The following is a 19685-nucleotide window of genomic DNA, read 5'->3' as shown; positions in this document are numbered from 1 at the left end:
AACTTCCAGAACCAAACTGAAGTAATAAGGGACGCATTTCTTTTTTCTTCGTTTAATAAAACAGTCGGATAATCGAATGCATTATGCGTATCACTGCCAAACTTTGCGAGTTGATCTAACATTTATAGGTTGTTGTGTCGGGAACTTGACATTACTATGGCTACGGCATTTTGAGAGACATGTTTCCCCGAATTTGTAATCAGTTTGTGTTCTTATTAACGAAAATTTCCTTTAGTGCAGTTTTTTCACCTTTTAAGTTTTTTTTTTTGCATTTTTTGCAGTAATTCTGGGCGGTTTTCTGACGTTTTAGAAAAAAAATTGAAATATCAGATGGCTGATACAAGATGGCGGCTGTTTTGACATCATGATGTAATTGGCACGTGATATGACGTCATCATCCCACGTGACGTATATCGAAAGATAGACTTTCGGATATACTATATATCGTTTAAGTTTCATTGTGATTGCTTATGAAAAAATTGTAAACGCCATAGCGTACACTATTGAGTTATTGATGTATGCGAGAGGTTGCTAAGCACGAAAGAAGCGTAAGAGTCGCTCGAGGCGATAGCCGAGTGCGACTCTAGCTTATCTGCGCCCCCGGTCTCAAAAGATCCTATAACTCCCGGTCTGTAAAGAGTTAATGTGCATGATGTAGCTAGATCTCTAGAGTTGCGTATGCCGAAGAGGGCAAAGTTTTTGCACAGTTGCTTATTGAAGGTCCGGTAAAAGGCGATTGTATAAATTATTCGCCATTTAAATAAATACGTTAGAGTAAGCTAAAATATATATTTTAAAGTTTTTATTCAGCAAAAAAGCGAGTGTACAAAAGGCGGAGCTTCATTAACATGTATTAGGTTACATATGAAGACACACTGAAAACAAATTGATATTTTGTGAATATCTATTGAAGCTGAAAATAAGACTAAACTTTTAAAATTATCGAAAAAATCGTTCAAACACGCCTTGATCACAATCGCTATTAATCAAACGTCAAACTGCTTCAAAATTGTTCGATTTTCTAATCGTTAACTGTTTCACACCCTTTTTCAGCGGGGCAAATGCTTTTTCTGCCTCCACTTTGGTTTTGAATATGAGCTTAAATTCTGCTACCACGCTTCCCGACCTAAAAGCAAAAGGGTAGATATAGTTTAGTATAGCAACCACTGAATGCATTTTTTTTTTAAGTAAGATGCAATGTCACCCTTACTTGAATGATAAGATTGTAACTCCCACGAACGTTTCGTCTTTGGAATACAGTTCTCGAATCTGAAAGTTCGAACACACAAAAAACAATAAGCACACTTCCAAAATAAAAGAAAAAAAGAGAAAGAAATTAGGGATAAATAAGGGATAAATTAGTTAACATATAAATAAATATATTAATAAAGATATAAGATTAAGATATAAAAATAAACGAACGAAGCAACAAATAAACATATAAACGAAGGGACGAACGAAAAAAACGGATGGACGGTCGAACAGACAAACTAAAGAACAAACGAATGAACGAACGCACGAACGCACGAACGCACGAACGCACGAACGCACGAACGCACGAACGCACGAACGCACGAACGCACGAACGCACGAACGCACGAACGCACGAACGCACGAACGCACGAACGCACGAACGCACGAACGCACGAACGCACGAACGCACGAACGCACGAACGCACGAACGCACGAACGCACGAACGCACGAACGCACGAACGCACGAACGCACGAACGCACGAACGCACGAACGCACGAACGCACGAACGCACGAACGCACGAACGCACGAACGCACGAACGCACGAACGCACGAACGCACGAACGCACGAACGCACGAACGAACGAATGAACAAATTACTGACTGACTGACTGAATGACTGATTGACTGACTGACTGAAGGAAGGAAAGAAGGAAGGTAGAAAAGAAGGAAGGAATGAATGAATGAATGGATGGATAAATGGATGGATGGATGGATAAATGGATGGATGGATGGATGAATGAATGAATGAATGAATGAATGAATGAATGAATGAATGAATGAATGAATGAATGAATGAATGAATGAATGAATCAATGAATGAATGAATGAATCAATGAATGAATGAATGAATGAATGAATAGACGGATGAATGAATGAACGAACGAACGAACGAACGCGGACGGACGGACGGACGGACGGATGGATGAATGAATAGATGAACTGCCGCCTTTGTCTGTAAGTTTTTAAATTTAACATAAATTAAAGGTTACAAAGAGCATCTTTTCTTAAATAAAGGTTTAGAAGTTAAGAGCCATTGCATGGGTATTAGGTAAGTGCACAAACAATTGGGAGCATTGAAGGAGTGTTGAATCTCATTCTATAGATTCCTGGTGTCGAAAATACATTAAAATTATGCTTTGAAACATAATTATCGAACTTATTTTTTCAATTTAAATGTGTATCTTAACATCTAAGTGTGCAAATAAAGATAAAAGCGAAATATGCATGAGAACGGTACAATAGTTACTGTTGTGATACATATATCTTGGTGCGGGTCATTCCGGGAGATTACCTCTGTTTTAAGGAGGAGAGATAACTCTTTATAAGCATCACTCTTTTCTTCCTCCAAGTCATCATTCCATGGCCTTTGGATATGCAATTCAATTACAAGCTCTAGAATAATGGTTATATAATTCAGTGTTGCTAGTAAAACTAAAAGCAAAGCAGTGAACGGTGTTAGATCGACAAACATAAATAAGTACATAACAATAAAAACAAGAAATACACGCGATCAAGGGAGACGTTAAAACTATGATCTTGAGTTACCTGTGGCTGGTTCTCCACTACTTGTTGGGTGAGGTGTAGTAATTTTGTCCAGTTCGTCACTTGTTGGAATATATTCAATTATCGAAGACGAAGTGACAGGTTCTTTGACAGAACATGTGACATTTTCAATCGACCCGCTGGCTGCTGTAGCTGAAGCTATCATCGACGTCTTTGTGGCCATAGCAATGTCTGTCGTTTTATGTGTAGCAGGCGAGGATTTCCTTAAGTCTTAATAGAAATGCAAAAATAAAGTAGATCATTTTTGACCAAAGGAAACAGACGCCTCAATTGACGCACGCTCAATTGTACATGCATTGTGCTTCAATTTTACCCTTAGTACAATTTGGTATATTCCTTTGGTTTATATCTATTATTATATGTTACCATACACCAGAACAAAGGAAAGTACAAGAATGCACCAAGAGTAAGACTGAGCCACAACATCAACAGGGAACAAAACGTTATCAACTTGTCCAAGAACAATTACCAATAGGAGCCGCTACACGTATCTCAGTAACGCTTAGAAGGACACATATGAAAAGGGAAATTATTTTTTGACAGGAAGGTAGATTAATTGTAGTCCTTATGTACTAACTTAGCTTACTTTTACAAGTGTTTGACCGTGCTTAAACAAAACTAAAACAAGATCCATCAACTTACGTCAAACTGATATCATTCGGCAATGATGAGAACTATCACTACCGCTAGCACTGTCACTGCCACTGCTGCTACCACTGCCACTACAACTGCTACTTCCACTTCTAGTATTATAATTCGACCACTACTGCTACTAGTATTGTTAAAACTATCCCCTGCAAAGCTGCCAAGTCGCTACTGCGACCCCGACTGTAACTGCTGCTGTGATTGCTACTGCTTCTACCATTCTGTATGTCACCAACACAGCTAACACAACCTACCAGTCTCGCAGTAGTCTCCAGTAAAACTCGGCAAACAGCTACACGAGAAACTGTTGACACCATCTACACACGATCCACCGTTACTGCAGGTGTGATTGACACAGTCGTTAATGTCTGTGAACGAAAAAGAAAGCTGATCAAAATTTACCCAAGTCCTGTGAATAAAGAAAATCTTTAGATATGGAGGTGACGTATTTGAAGATACAAGCAGAAAAATGCTGAATCATAAAACGAGTTAGCGTTATTTATGTCTGATATTCAGTGTATAATGAGATATTTCGCACCGACATAGTGCGAGAACAAACTCACGATATGTACACGGCGCAACACTTTTTCTGAAAAGTATCAGCTTCACACAAAGGGATGTGTCGTTGCAACAAGTCTTAAGTACGTTTTCGTGTGTGAACATATTCTGATATTTCCCCAGCTGCTCCTTTGTGTATCAACACCTCTACCTTCTATCCTTCGTTTTTTTGTGCGTGTATGCAGTTTTTGGAGTAAAACGCGTTACCAAAGGTTCGTTTAGTATTTTTTTTTTGTTAAATCGTCCCAAAGTCTTCTGAATGGGAGCATGTAAGATATGTTATATTATGACATTAACTTTCTTATCAAAGAGAGTCTGAAACAACAACAACCATAACAACAATAAAAACAACAAACAATGACAATAACGACAACAATAATGACAACAACCTACCTGTCTGTCAGTGGTCTCCAGTGTAGCCCACAACGCAGTTACAGGAATAACTGCTCACGCCATCTACACATGATCCCCCGTGATGGCAAGTGTGATTAACACAATAGTCGGTATCTGTAAAGAGGAAGTAAATCACATAAGGGTGTCAAATATTAGATCAACTGAGTTAAGGTGGCTCGTACCAGTATTCAGGTTTTTGACTGTGCGACCTTTGGAAGAAAATGGCCAAAAAATCAATTAAAGATTGTAACAAAATTTTTGCATAATTAAATTACCCATTGTGTTGTTGTTCCGAAATACCAATAATTACGTCATCAGTGGTTACCATGGCAACGATAGCCAATGATTTTTAGAACCCTTTTTCAGCTTCCAGTGCTTATATCTTGAAAACTAACTCGATGACCCCCATTTTTTTTTTCCTCCTGATAACTTTTGGCATATAAAAAAGAAACTGTATAATTATTTTTAAAAATTTCTACGAAGCGGATTTTCTGCAAATGCAAAAAAGGGCAATTTGTAAGTAATTAAAAATCCCTTTCGTAGAATTTTTTAGACTTTTTCTGTCGTTTCCTTTACATAAAAGGAAAATATTAGGGCAATAAAAAAAAGGGGTCATTGGGTTAGTTTTCTTGCTAAAGCCTTCGCGAACTTAATAATTCCCACGTGCGTTTCCGCGTACTTTAAAATTTCGATTTTAAAAGTTTGGTTTTACTCCTGCTAAGTTCCGACTACCGCTGATCTTTGCGGGCACATACGCGCGCAACACGCGTGGACTTCCCCTCGCTTTGTCTGCGAAACTTTTCGGCTAAGGATTTCATGGGATTTAGCCAGTTTCAGTTGACGTCAGTTGTGCCTCTTAGGTCTTACTTTTAAGTATTTCTTTGTCTGAATAATCATGTGTTTGACAGCGAACTCAAAGAAGCTGAAACAAAAAAAGTGGAATTGACTCACGATCTCCGACAAGATCGATCGTAGCACATGTGAATTTGCTTTTGTAACACGAGCAGTGAGATCGGAAAACATTTTGACTGACGAACATTAAGTTTATTTAAAATGTTCTTGTTGAAACAACTTCAGTTGAACGCGGATTTTTTTCTTAAATTGAAGAAAAGCAACCTCGCACTCGGTCGCCATGTTTGTTTTCCTTTTCAAATCTCGCGCGTGACTCATGGGTATGAACCTTGACGCGCGCTAGTCACCAGACTTCCCACGCAAGAAAAACTGGTACGAGCCACCTTAAATAATAAAAAAAAAATTAATCGGAGTGGGTATTTTCATATAATGATTATATTAAAACGCGTTGCAACGAAAGGTTCGTTTGCTAGTTTCCTTTAAACTTCCTCTCCACAGAAGAAGCCTGTTAGATATTACGGCTTCTATAAAACGGGCCTAAGAGAGACTAAAACAGCTACAACAGCAGCAACAGTAACACCGAAAACAAAGACAACAAGCTACCTGTCTCGCAGTGATCTCCAGTGAAGCCCACCACACAGCTACAGGAATAATTGCTGACGCCGTCTACACGTGATCCACCGTGCTGGCAAGTGTGATTAACACAATAGTCGATATCTGCAAGTTTCATAATAATGTCGTTTACTAGTTTAACTTAGTTAAAAAACTATTTTGGAGTGGTTTTTGATGTACTGGTTGCAGTCAAGCGCGTTACATCGAAAGGTTCGTGTACTACCCCTGAAAGTCTTCCTTACAGCCATTACGGCATTATTATACAGTCCAAATAGAGACTTAAAAAACTACAGCAGCAACAACAACAACAACAACAACGAAAACAAGCTACCTGTTTCGCAGTGGTCTCTAGTGAAACCCAACACGCAGTTACAGGAATAATTGTTGACGCCATCTACACACGATCCACGGTTACCACATGTTTGATTAACACAATCATCAATATCTAAAAAAACATGTTTAGTGATACAAAGCAGTCAAGTCGAATCATTCCACTAAATGATTACAACTATGCATGAAAACTCCAAAATACAGCTGTGGCAAATAAAACATAGACCTGTTTCACAGTGATCCCCCTTAAATCCAGCGCTACAGCTTCATGTATAATTGCTTATTCCATCCATACATGAACCGCCATTCTTGCAAGTAACATTTCGGCAAAAATCAATGTCTAAAATGTGGAATAAAACACCGTAATGCGATCAATGATATCAAAATTTAAGTAGAAAATTTGATTTTAGAATGATTTACATAATATATGACTTACAGCTCTTCTATAGAAAATGAAAAGTGATTGTATTCAACAATTTATTTGAATTTAGTATCGTGGGTTCTTTTTGTAGGATTTCAAAGTCGAATATTTCGAACTGCGATGTCAGGATCGATACTTTTGTATTTTTACATTACTAATTTTGCAATTTTGCATCCGTCTTGGTAGTCGGGTGAAATGGAACTTGAGCCGCGCGTGCAAAAAGATAATCTGGTAATTTAACCCCTAGAAATATACGCGAAACTAAATGTCTGTGAACAATCTAGCACCTTTTCTCCTTGAACCTAGCTTAGAAACAACAAATGAGATATTAGATCTTAGCGTTTACTTAAGAGAATTACTGAGACATGTAACTAAACATAGAGTTTCATTCAAACTTTTTCTATTGGTTGTTTACCGGAAACTTAAATTTTGAAATAAAAAGAGGGGGTTGGCTATATCTGTTTAGGAGAGGAATACTTTGTATATACCGCATAATTCCTTAATGATTCCTTTGAAAGTACTGGCAAAGTACACGTTTTCACTGAAAATTTATATTTCAAACATAGAAATTAATCTGTATTTATTTTATAGAGATAATTTGATCACTGCGCTTTAAATACGAGAAAAAAAAAATGATAGGTCACCATACTCGTTTAGGAGATATGGACGATCCTTCTCAAAAGCCCCCTTTTTTTCGACGTTTTTGCTTGTTTACAAGCAAAAATGGTAGAATAGGGGTTAGTAGACAAAATTTGGATCCACATATTTGTAAACTCTCAAGGGACTTTTTTAATTTCTCAAGGGACTGTTTTAATTTCTCAAGGGATTACTTTCCGCTGTGGGTGATCACTTGCGATTTCGTGGAAAAAACGTGACTTGTCACATTTACAAACGTTATATAACAATTTTAAAAGTGACATGTCAGCTTTCTTATCTCAACGCACGTGTGTCTGAAAGGCGATCTATAAAAAGCGTCGCACAAACAATGGATTGCGTAACTAAAACACGAATAAATAATCACTAGCACTTACATCGCGTTGAGAGCAATGTTGCATGAATCGGCTTTACAACATGCGATAGTATCTACGCAGTTCGAGTGGAATTTCAGTCAAAGACAGCAAAATTCTTTCGTATTTCATCTTCAAATATAACTCGAAAGCATTCACTGTATATGTGGCTTTTGTTTAATCCTGGGTCTTGATATCCGACCCTCGCCGAGCCTAGACAAAACGTAGCTTGAGTGTAACGATTTGTTTAGTCTCTTTCGTTTATACATTGTAGTGTTCCATTCTAACTGCACGGAAGTATTTTGCTTTTGTGTTTACGCGGCGATTTCTTGTTAAGTTAAACTTGATTTTCTGTTCAATCGGGCCAAACAGACAAACCGAACCGTTCGTTCGATGGCATAAAGCGATGTCACGCCATCGCTTAAAAAGAGGAAAACAATCAGAAGGTTAAGTAGGCACTTGACACTGTTTGCACTGAGAAAAAGGTCGCTAGATGGCAGAGCTTCAGTGCCATGCTGCAGCTTTTTTTATACAAATTGTAAAAAAGAAGAAAGAAAGTCAACCTTTCAACCACAATAAAAAGTTAAGCTTACTACTAACCGTTTCCACACGAGGATGCGAGACAGTCATCAATATTTTCTTCGCATTTCCTTCCAGTGAAACCAGCGTGACAGTTGCAGGTGAAATTATTGATTCCGTCGAGACATGTCCCTAAAAACACCAAAACATGAACTTATGTTATTAAGATCGCAAGCAAGTGACGAGGGAGAGTAGGCTACCGGCTGGTCTGGCTTTGGGACTTTAAAGTACGAAGAAACACAAAAACTCCCAATCAAGGATCAACGTTAACGTTGCTCATCAAAGGAATATGCAAGAAGAGACCAGATGAGTGTCAACACTGAAGGAGCTTTTTTTTTTTCTTCGTACGACTTTGGCCCCGTCCACAATAGTCCGGATAAACTTGAAAGCGCATTTTTTCCTAGTTTGACCAACCGTCCACACTAAAACGGCGTTTTCGATCACCATAGACAGCGCTTTCCGAAAACGGCCACCAGAGTGAAGAAATTTACGCCGGCTAGGTGCCGTGTAGTGTGGATGTTGAAAACGGAGCTTTCAGTTGAAAACGTTGACGTCAATGGCCATGTGATATCTGTCAATTACTCTGCACGTTTGGTATAAATCTTGTTACATTTCGCCGTTTCCTTAACAAAGTCAAATAATCGAATTCTGCGTTCTCTCAATTGTCATTTTTTTTTTTCATTAAGAATTGATCGCTGTCATAATGGTTGTCAGGAATAACGTTGTCCTCGCGTCAGCAAAACATTGAGACTCCATAATTTGAACTTAGTGTGGGCTCGAGTAACATGCACATACTCTCCTTTATCAAGTGCTGACGCCGCGTTTCGTTTTCAAACTTATCCAGAAAAGTGTGGACGGTGAAAGTATTGAAAACTATACAAAACTGCAGTGTCGACGGGAGCATTTTAACCGTTTTCGGGGCGAAAAGTCCATTTTTTAAATTTATCTGGATTAGTGTGGACGTAGTATTCAAAATAAACAGGAGTGACCTTATTAAAAAAAAGTCTGAATTCCTAGTGTTGCCTAGTGTTGCTTGTTCACACACCACATGTGTACGACAACTCATAGACGGGTAACGTCCGAGTAACTGAATGCAGAAAATAATATATAACTTACGAGGAACAAGAATCATGCATACTACTTATAACGCACCGGGAGGGTAACAAGGCGTTTCTACTAAACCAGTTACCCTTAAGGCAAGGTGAAGACAGGCATTCGTCAATGTCAACTTCACAGTTGTAACCAGTGAAACCATGTTCGCACTGACAGGTGTAGTAATTAAGATGATCAACACATGCTCCTAGGAAAGAAAATACACATTTAATGTCTCTGCATAAATTGAAAAAATTATTCTATACTTATTATGAGTTTTACTATAATGTAACATTTAGCAAGTAAACAAACAAAACAAAACAAACAAAGAAACGAACGAACGGACGAACAATATATTTTACCGACCATTTTGACAAGGTGACGACTGGCACTCATCAATGTCAATATCACAATTTTGCCCCGTGTATCCACTGTCACAACTGCATCTATATGCGTTTACGTAGTCATGGCAAATACCTGAAGTTACAACAGTGAAGAACAATGGAGATCAGTAGTTTCCTTTCACCGCTTTAAGCAAGACCCAAAATAAAGATCACTGACCATGAACGCATGGGGAACTGCTGCAGTCATCATAATTAGTGCCACACTTCCTTCCAACATATCCTGGATCGCAGTTGCAGGTGTAACCGTTAATCCCATCGATGCATTGACCTTTATGTAGAAAAACGACTTCAGCAATTAGTTAGGCTTTGCAGGATTCACTAGTGCAACAAGATTCTCGACATTTAGGTTTTAATCTTAGGGTTCGTATTCTTAATGGATTCGCAAGGATTTATGCCTATTTAGACAAGTTAGTGAGATGAGTGAAAGAAATAAGCTCAAATACGAAGTATTGTTCAAGTAATTATATTACACAACGTTAATACCGTAGCAAGATAACAAATTTTAACTGCCAAACTCTTTTTGAAAGCCAATAAAAATCACCCGTCGTCTTGCCTTTGACTCATGCACCTTATACAACAACTGTGTGTCCATGATTTTTGACAACGCCATGGCGACCGCATTTTGACATGCAGTTTCTGCCAAATTTAGACTTTTTGATACGTTTTTTTTATTTTTTATTTTTCTTAAGAAACATCGCACAATTAGTACATTTTTTCATTCAAGTAGTATTTTCAATATCAAATTAAGCGAAATTAAACTACCAACTACCACGTTTCGAAGTCATCTTGACTCCATTATCAAGTAGAAAGATAATGGTTGTATCTTTGATTACAAATACAAAGAAGGGTGACAGAGTTTATTAAAATGTTGATTCTGCATCCATTTCCCTTATTTTGTGACTTTCTGAGAAAATAGTGAAATCCGAAAAGGCGTTTCCAAGATGGTGGCTCTAATGCAAAAATTGTGTCATCTTGTAGGACATGTGCAGGGCTACCTCCTAAATGTAAAATAATTCAGATGCGTCTTAACAGTACGAAACATAAACAGAGAAAGTGCGGTCGACCCCCTTCCTCTTGTCACCACAATGGGGATACGTCCAAGGGTTGAAACTTAACAAGGGGTTTAAACTTCATAGTGTTCATCTTGAAGGCAAAGTTGACTAATCTCGATGGTTACATTCGTTACCTCGTAAACATGGATATGATTGGCACTCGTCAATGTTAGTCTCACACTTATCTCCAGTAAATCCAGGTAAGCAATCGCATTTATAATACCCTGATCCCCTGGGTTTCTTTGGATGAGGAACACAGCTTCCATTGTTTTGACACTGGCAGACAACCAAGGACACTGTGATATTTAGCGTAGAAGAGGCTTGGCAAGCATCAGTAGCTTTAAGAAAGAACTGTTTGTCTTTTTCCTTTTTTTGTCTACTATTACCAAGCCAAAACACTTTTTTTCGAGTAGAAAAAAATACGACAACAACAACAACAACAATAACAAAAACAACAACCCGAAGGCGGTTGATCTCAATAGAGCTCGACCTTAAAGTCATGCTCAAATGTTCGTGCTCAAAAAGGTATTCTTATAACCTTGTCGTTTCGTCCATGTGTTATTGCTAATATCAGGAAGGCACTGATAACACCAGTCGTTAGGGTTAACTTCGTTTGGAGCGAAGCAGTAACGATTGATGATGCAAGAGTTGCTCTGAAATAGTAATAGAAGACAGGCTTTGTTACATCCTATACATGTAATAGGTTCAGTGGCGGATCTAGACCTTCAGGTAAGTGGGGGTCCCTATCATCCAGACCCTGGAATAAGGGGGAGGCCCGCTCTGGAAATTATTTTTCTTGGCCCTTCGGGTCTAAGTTTGGCCTAAAATTAATATAAGGTGGAGACCCGAGCCCCCTTGGCCCCTGCCCTAGATCCGCCACTGAGGTTAGCATATGTATTCCGTTTTACATGGAGACCCAAAAAGTGGACGTTTTTTTTTTGGAACATGTAATATCATAGCGGAATTTGTTATGTAGTTTACCCACGTTATTTTTCAAACACTTTTCCACTGGCGTACGCAAATGGCGAGATTTCTGAATATGTTACGTCTTAAATTACTATTTTAGTGTGATACAAAGTTATACGCTACATTTCGTCTCCTTAAGATATTTCAAGCGCCACGTAAATGTTAACGTCTACATTGCGTAAATACTCATGGAAGGAAGGATACATCCTTTCCTACATGTGGTCAACGAAATGTAAACTCGCTTCAAATGAAGAAAATATAAGCTAATAAAAAGTGTCTTAATCAAATAGATCCTTTAACCTGACTTTTTATGGATCATGCTGATTAAAAACAATTAAAACTATTTTTATTTTAAAATATGTATATTTTTTAAATTCGGTAAAACGTTATGAACGGCTTTTTCTGTAGATATTATTAATCAAAGAATGTCTGAAATAAAAACATTTTATCATATAAACATTGATTTTTTTTTTTTTGCGGGGGGGGGGGGGGGGGGTTGGGAAACTTTAACTTACACTTACTTTAAAAAAGCATCCAGAAGAAACGCCGCAACTCATGCAACCAGAATCATATGATATTAAGGTAAGATTTTCCTTGCTTCTGTGTTCACCGCCGTTAGACACAGATATCATCAGTGCAGCAGCTGGAGTCCCTTCGACGACGTCATCGAAGGAACTGTGCACGACAGGTGATTCGGGCAAATAACAGTCTACAAGAACCAGATCTGTCATAATGCCAGGGAATAGGAGTTCTGTTTTGTTTGGTTTCCATGAACCGTTAACAACCTAAAGAAGAAATATTTTCATCTATCATGTATGGGTTGTTACTTTAATTCGTTCGTTTGTTTGTTTGTTCGTTCGTTCGTTCGTTCGTTCGTTCGTTCGTTCGTTCGTTCGTTCGTTCGTTCGTTCGTTCGTTCGTTCGCTCGTTCGCTCGTTCGTTCTTTAATTGGTTGTTTGTCTGCTTGGTTGTTTGGTTGGTTAGTTAGTTAGTTATATTAATTAGTTAAATCGTCAGTCAGTCAGTCACTTCGTTCGTTCGTTCATTCATTTGTTAGTTAGTTAATTAGTTAGTTAGTTAATTAGTTAGTTAGTTAGTTAGTTAGTTAGTTAGTTAGTTAGTTAGTTAGTTAGTTAGTTAGTTAGTTAGTTAGTTAGTTAGTAAGTTAGTTCGTTCTATTCCCAGTGGGCACTCGCTTAACAAAGGCCTGGGGACTTGCAAGTAGAGTTACGGGAAATGCGAGTCCGCAGTTGAGAAGTCAAAAGGATAAGACCAAGATAAAAATTAAGGAGAGGGAGAGGGAGGGAAAAACAATCGTATAGCTACAAATAAACGGGTGTAGGCCAACCCCTCCTTTCACCCCGTAAGGGAGATCTACTTCACAGGAATCCGAATCTTCTGCGATTGCTGCTAAACTGGGCAGATTTGCCTGTATATGTGTTTAATTATATATAGAAAGCCACTCCTAAGGGAGAACGCTGTCTCAACTCGAGTAGAAGGGCTGTGAGTTCTGCTTGTAAAGACGGGTCATGTTTCATCCCTTCTAGCCGGGTAACTCGGTTAGCCGGGCACCCTTCTTTTATGTAAAAGGGCCCTAAGGATTGAGGAAATTGTCGCTCCCCTTCTCTTATTGGAAAACCGAAAAGCCAGCCTTCCCGCGTTTTGACTTAAGAAGACGTCCTGAAAAACAGAAGTATTTGTTTAAGAAGACACTTAAACAGATATGCGGGGCTATATCTTGCACTCTGCAACAAATGGCTATTTCGAAAGCTTTGCCATGGTAATTGAATGTATATAAGTTTGCTTAAGTCTTTCCCCTGATAGTTTAATGTTGTCGGTATACTAGTGAAATGTGAAATGCCTGTGAAATGCAAAAATTCCTCATCCTCAGCATGAAACTTACTTGAAACTCTTTCACATGACAGGTCATGTTTGTGGAATTCAGAAAACCACTTCCCATTACTGTTACTTTCCTACACGACCGTTTACGCCTGTCACACAGACCATTTCCTTGCAACCTATTGTAATATGAAATTACAGCATATTCTTAGCTAGGTGCTTTCGCTTTTTTCTAATAAGGAATTCCATTAACCATTTAAATTGGAAAATTTGTATGAAATAGGAAATGTATCATGAATTGAACAACAGCGTTAAAGGCCCACATTCACCCTGGATGCATTGCGCGCCAAGGAACAATTTTCATATATGAAAATGCACACCGCCATTTAATGTGGAGCGAGTTGAGTTGTTTCAATCTTCTTCCATCTTGTTTTTTGAGCAAAGTAGTTAACTCGTTTTTGGGTTTAAGTGACTTGACTGTTTAAGTATCGATTTTTATTGGTAGTTTTCCAGTTCGGAGTGTTTTGGTGCAAGAGCAAGCTTTTAAAACAAAAACAAACTGTCGCAAAGCATATCGGTTGAAGGTGGGCCTTTAAAAGGACGTTCTTTTTCGGTCAGTTTTTAGTGCTTCAAAACTACCTTACCCTGCAAAGCTATTATAAATTGCCTTTAATTCCATTTTATAATATTTGCATTGTACATCTAAACGTTCATTTGTTCCCATTTATTATTTTGCGCTGTTTAACGACAACAACCTAATGCGTGGTTCAATGTCTACTGTAACTGGCACTTGATAGGTATCGTTTTGTCGAAAAAGGCCTTGCACTAAAGTTCTTATTTAGAATCTTTCAAGTAATCCTACATTTTTGTTGCATTCTAAGAAAGAATTTTGTGGCAAGTTAGTGAAACAGCAGCCGCGTCGGTGCATTATGTTGTATTAATCTTGACTGCTTCACGCGAAATAAAACGACTGATATATATACTTACATGGATAAAGTAGGTATCTGCGTAGTTGATATTGCGCAGTCGTTGGAAGTAAATCCCTTATTGCAAATGCACGAGCTGTTAACACATTTCCCATTGAAGGTACAATCGTTTGGACACAGTCTTTCAGCGAGGTTTGAAAGAAGAGAATTCTTTGGCTTCCCTTCACCACTTTCATTCGCATACGAAGACAGGTTTCTGCCAACAATTGTTCCACATTCATTCAATAGCACAGCAGCAGTAGAAATTGCAAAGGACGTATCGCCAGTTAACTGAAGTATGAACGTGATAGTTTTGGTTAATTATGTGTCTATGGCCGTAGTGTCCGTAGCCATAATGTTCGCTAAATAACGTTAAATAACGTACAATCATCGCTAAATAACGTAAGTCTACTCACATTATCTTTCGATGTATTTTCCCTTCCTTTCAATTGGCCGAGAGCCTACCACGTTACCTACAAATAACTGCCTAAAAAACGAACTGCTCACGCGAATTACCGTCAGACATTGATTTTGCACAAATAATATTCTGCTCATGTGTTGTGTCCGATTATTATATGTAAAAATCCAGAGTTGTCGGAGAGCAGTTTGTTTCCTCCACTAAACTCGAAAAAAGCGGGAATTAGTTCGGGAGCTAGGAGCACAGAAATAATGTTTTGCACTTCAAGAGCACTGAAAAGGTTTGACAACGGATTTCAATAGATTAAAACCTTCTCTTTCACGCTAGGTAGTTTGTGGTTTCAAATTGTGGTATACGTTTTGAGTTATAGCTATGTTTTTGTCTATGAAAGTCGATTTTATGGAAAGGACCGCGGCTTGCAAAGAAAACACATGATATTTGTCCTCGTTTTGTGTGACGTGTCTCAGCATTCTCATTCTCTTTCACATAGGAACAGAAACTTTTCGCTCACTTTCACCTGCAAACCATTTGCTCTTTCTATTTGCTCTTTGGATTCAGTTCCGCTCTAAAGAAAGGCAATATTTTTAAAATTCATCACTTGCTGACGTTAAAAATTTGGTAAAAGCCGTTAAAGTGGCGTCTTTTAACTGAAGCCTCGCTTTGGTGTTAAAAGAAAACGAACAGCGACAATAAACTTGGTTAGGAAATGCAATATTTGATAAAATTTTATCTTACAGAAAATACCCAAAACAGGTGTTGTCGATCGGCTACAGTAGAAAATAAAGTTAGGGATCGCAATTGGTGCTTAAAGCTGATTTCCAGTCCGTACTGCGCAGACTCGGGGTTTGTTTTCGTTTTTGTTTTGAATTCGTTGAAACGTTACACTTCGTTGACAGCATACATGAAGTTTTTTAGTCCGCCATTACAGTTCGCATCGTTCAAGAATTTCCGATGAGCTGAAACGTCGGTTTGAAATAGCGTCAAGGTTCTTCTACTTGTTATTATTTGTTCTGTAAGGATATCTGGCGTTAATAATAAAGAAACAGGTAAGTTTGTCACGTAATTTTTAGTTTTGCTTTGTTTGTGAGGCTCACATAAACATTGCAGCCGAGATTGCGCAGTACGGACTGTAATTCATCTTTAAAAATATTCTTAAATTTTATTATAACTTGTTCTCCGTTTCATTCGTTGATGGCATCAAGAATGTTACAAATTCCAAGTAACAAGTAGTCACATTTTGTTCTTTCAAATGTCTCTACTCAAGAGAGCGTTTGAACAGCACTAGTCGTTTTTAAAGGTTTGTTATTCATTTCGTGTTGTTTTCACAACTTGACAACATTAACCAACATGAAGCAATGACCAAATGAGGGAGGGTGGCGGAGGGTAAAAAAGAACTGTTGTACACTATTTGGACATTTGGCCAAGTGTCTCAACAGTGGAGCCCGCGATTGCACGGGCTTGGCAAAAAAATTTGGGATGCAGCTGCTTGTAAACGTCCATGCACAAACACACATTTCCTTGGAGATAGCTATCAAGAAAAAAGAAAAAAAAAATGACATTTAAGACTGTTACTTTCATTACGAAACTTGCCTGCTTTATTTCCTTAGCCTTCGTACGTTAAAAGCTGAAAGATGTACAGTTGTATAAACGTTGAAGCCTTGAAATTTTTCCGAATCTTTGAGAATAAGGTCTACTTTATGATACAAAAATGTTCATTATAGCAATTTTCCCCCGTGAATGTTTTGATGTGCGAGCGTTTGCCTGGGACCGTGTTTAGTGTCGTTTAGTTTAAGTCTCAGTTTCTGCTTTTTGACATAATTCTTCGTTTCAATCACGACGTTCCTGGCTACTTTTTAGGCACCAATACAGTAGGCACCAATACAGTGAGTAGACTGTAGCCAGCCATTATCATTCTGAGATGAATGTTACATTATTTTCTGACTTCGTGTCTGAAATAGTGACATTTATGATGCCGAGTGTTGAGGATATGTAAAAATGATGCAAAACACACTCTTATCTTGTAAAACAAAATAAGGGCTACCTGACTAAAGGAAAATAATTTTAATGTGTCTTCCTAAATCAAGAACCTAAGTGGAAAGATTGGATGACGTTTGTTGAAGAGACTTTTTTTTCTTTTTCTTTCATGGCTCATCCATAGTACAAGTTAGTCAGCTTTGCTAGGGAAGAGATTCAGACAGAAGCTCCCCTCCAGCAAAGTCCGTTCTCGGGTCTACCCTGCTGCTTTATCCAACTATCCTAAGATCTCTTGATATACCTTTGTTAATACGTATAACCAACACTAAACGCACAAGTTCATCACGTTAATTTAAAACGTTTTGTTTATTTTTTTTCCCATTGTTACTGTGCTAATTATCACTATTATTATTGTAATTTTTCTTACTATTTATATGTTTTGTAACCATGTTCAAATCACACTGAGGATGGCAGATCGGTTACTGCCGAAAGATGTATGCAAAAATTAAAAGTGTCGTGTTTAGCTTAAAATTTATTCAAGTCCTTTTTTCAAGTTGTAAATTTTTGAATATATTTAAAAAAAAGCCATAATCATTTTTTTTCGAAGAAAACATGGAAGTGAAAATTGCAGGTAAAAACTTTGATAGATTTCTGTTTATCGTCGTATGAAGATGATGCTGCTTAAATGCCGTTTTTCCTGTCATTGAATGATAGAATATGTTTCAATTACCGAAGAGTTGATAACGTAGCGAAGCAGGAGGTATAAACGTGTACGTGCACGGAACACCGACGTCTTGAACCCTAGACATTTCGATCCTCCCGATAACTCAACTCAAACGTTGTTGAAATATGCAGTCGCAGACTGCAATTTTACCCCTGAATTTTTGCACTCTTGAGTTCTCGTGCCGACCTCCCTTTCCCTTGGAGGTTCGTGAAATTGGAATTCCACTATATGCTTATCGTGTATGTCCCACCAGCCTTCCTTTTTACTTGTCTACGTCATTACTTTGTCGAGAAATAAAATAAAAAAGGGCAGAAAAGGACATTTCCGATACCCTAATGCCCTATTTTTTCTCTTTGGAGGAAAAAAGCCCCACGAGACTTGTTCCGAATTAATCAGTCAATTAATCAATCAATCAATCAATCGATCGATCGATCAATCGACCGATGGATTGATGGGTAGATGGATGAATTGCTTGATTATAATAATAATAATAATAATAAAGACTTTATTTAAAATGAGGGTAACACTAAATAGCAAAGCTAACAAACCTGTGGCCCTCCCTAAAAATTACACTAGAATATTATAAAAACACTATATACATTGAAAATTGAATACGAATATGCATAATAGTAAACGATGACAAAAATCAATCAATCAATTGATTAATTAACTAATTAACTAATTAATTGTAGTACACTTGATCTATGCCAAAAGACCGAGAAGTCCATTTGTAGAGCTTCTTTCTATTGGGTACAGTGGCTTTTTCTTTGGCGTTGAGGAATTAAAATACGTTTCTACTCGGCCGAATAATTGATGTGATTTTAATTGTACCGTAATTTCTCGATAAGACGCCCCTGGCGTTTATTTCTAACTTGGTCTGGTGGAGCCAGCGTTTATTTGACTCCTGCAGTTCATTTGTGCCCAGTTTTCATTAATCAACGGTTTTTATTCGTTATTTTTGTCAAAAATGTCTCTGGCTAATATATCTGCAGCTTGTTATACGTCAAATAAATACCTGAGGGGCCTATTTTCAATTCCACCTTTGAGACCGGCGTTTATTCGGTACCCGGCGTTTAATCGAGAAAATACGGTATCATCATCATCATCATCATCATCATCATCATCATCATCATCATCATCATCATCATATTCTTATTCTTATTTTTCTTATTCTTAAAGGCTCGTGTGTATACCGAGAAAATACAAGTGACTCTTATTCTTATTCTTATTCTTATTCTTATTCTTATTCTTATTCTTATTCTTATTCTTATTCTTATTCTTATTCTTATTCTTATTCTTATTCTTATTCTTATTCTTATTCTTATTCTTATTCTTATTCTTATTCTTATTCTTATTCTTATTCTTATTCTTATTCTTATTCTTATTCTTATTCTTATTCTTATTCTTATTCTTATTCTTATTCTTATTCTTATTCTTATTCTTATTCTTATTCTTATTCTTATTCTTATTCTTATTCTTATTCTTATTCTTATTCTTATTATTTAAGATAATATAGCGTTTTACCTCAAGGTCTATGGAGCAGGAATTCACCATCGCTTGAACATTAGCCCCGAGTTTGGCGCATAGCTTACCGACGTCAGTATTTGAAATCCTCTCCTTGCAGTAGAGTGTTGCGTTTTCTTTTGTAAATGTTGGCCTGTTTAGCACTTCACGTTTGAAACGATGAGTATCTACTGACCCAACATAACGTTTAAACAGCTCAAAGTCGTCATCTGTAAGGTCGTCTGAAAAGTGAATGTCCCTTTTTTCCCTTCCATCTGTACCTTTTACTGATTTTCCTTCGACTTTGTCCATGTAGTTAGGGAAGTCGAGTGGAGTTTTATGGGTGCACTTTGGATTACCATAGATGTCTGTTTCAGTACAAGAGCAGGGTACCTTGTATCTCACAGTAATACCATTGATTGGATCTGGCAATCTATCGAAGTAACTTTCACCGGGTTGAAATCTGTCAAACTCGTGTCTTATTCAAAGGCAAATTACAGGTTCCACCACACTGTTCAGTGGTTACGACAT

General features: G+C 37.7%; 1 pseudogene across 1 annotated transcript; it reads right to left on the bottom strand.

The window, feature by feature from the left end:
* Window positions 1-993: 993 nt before the first annotated feature.
* Window positions 994-19534, bottom strand: LOC144655014 (uncharacterized; annotated as a pseudogene). Its single transcript, XR_013571032.1, has 18 exons — window positions 19176-19534; window positions 14558-14826; window positions 13635-13749; window positions 12253-12516; window positions 10900-11418; window positions 9871-9981; window positions 9676-9786; window positions 9407-9517; window positions 8239-8349; window positions 6437-6550; window positions 6212-6325; window positions 5872-5985; window positions 4417-4530; window positions 3720-3833; window positions 2803-3030; window positions 2549-2649; window positions 1211-1269; window positions 994-1126 (listed from the first exon to the last, which is right to left on the bottom strand). The product of XR_013571032.1 is annotated as an uncharacterized LOC144655014 (transcript).
* Between the last annotated feature and the right edge of the window lie 151 nt (window positions 19535-19685).

Source organism: Oculina patagonica, chromosome 5 (genome assembly GCF_052425735.1).
Source record: "Oculina patagonica isolate OP01 chromosome 5, crgOcupat, whole genome shotgun sequence".
NCBI lineage: Eukaryota > Metazoa > Cnidaria > Anthozoa > Scleractinia > Oculinidae > Oculina > Oculina patagonica.
Note: the sequence above shows the minus strand (reverse complement) of the source record. Positions and strands in the feature narration are given on the sequence as shown.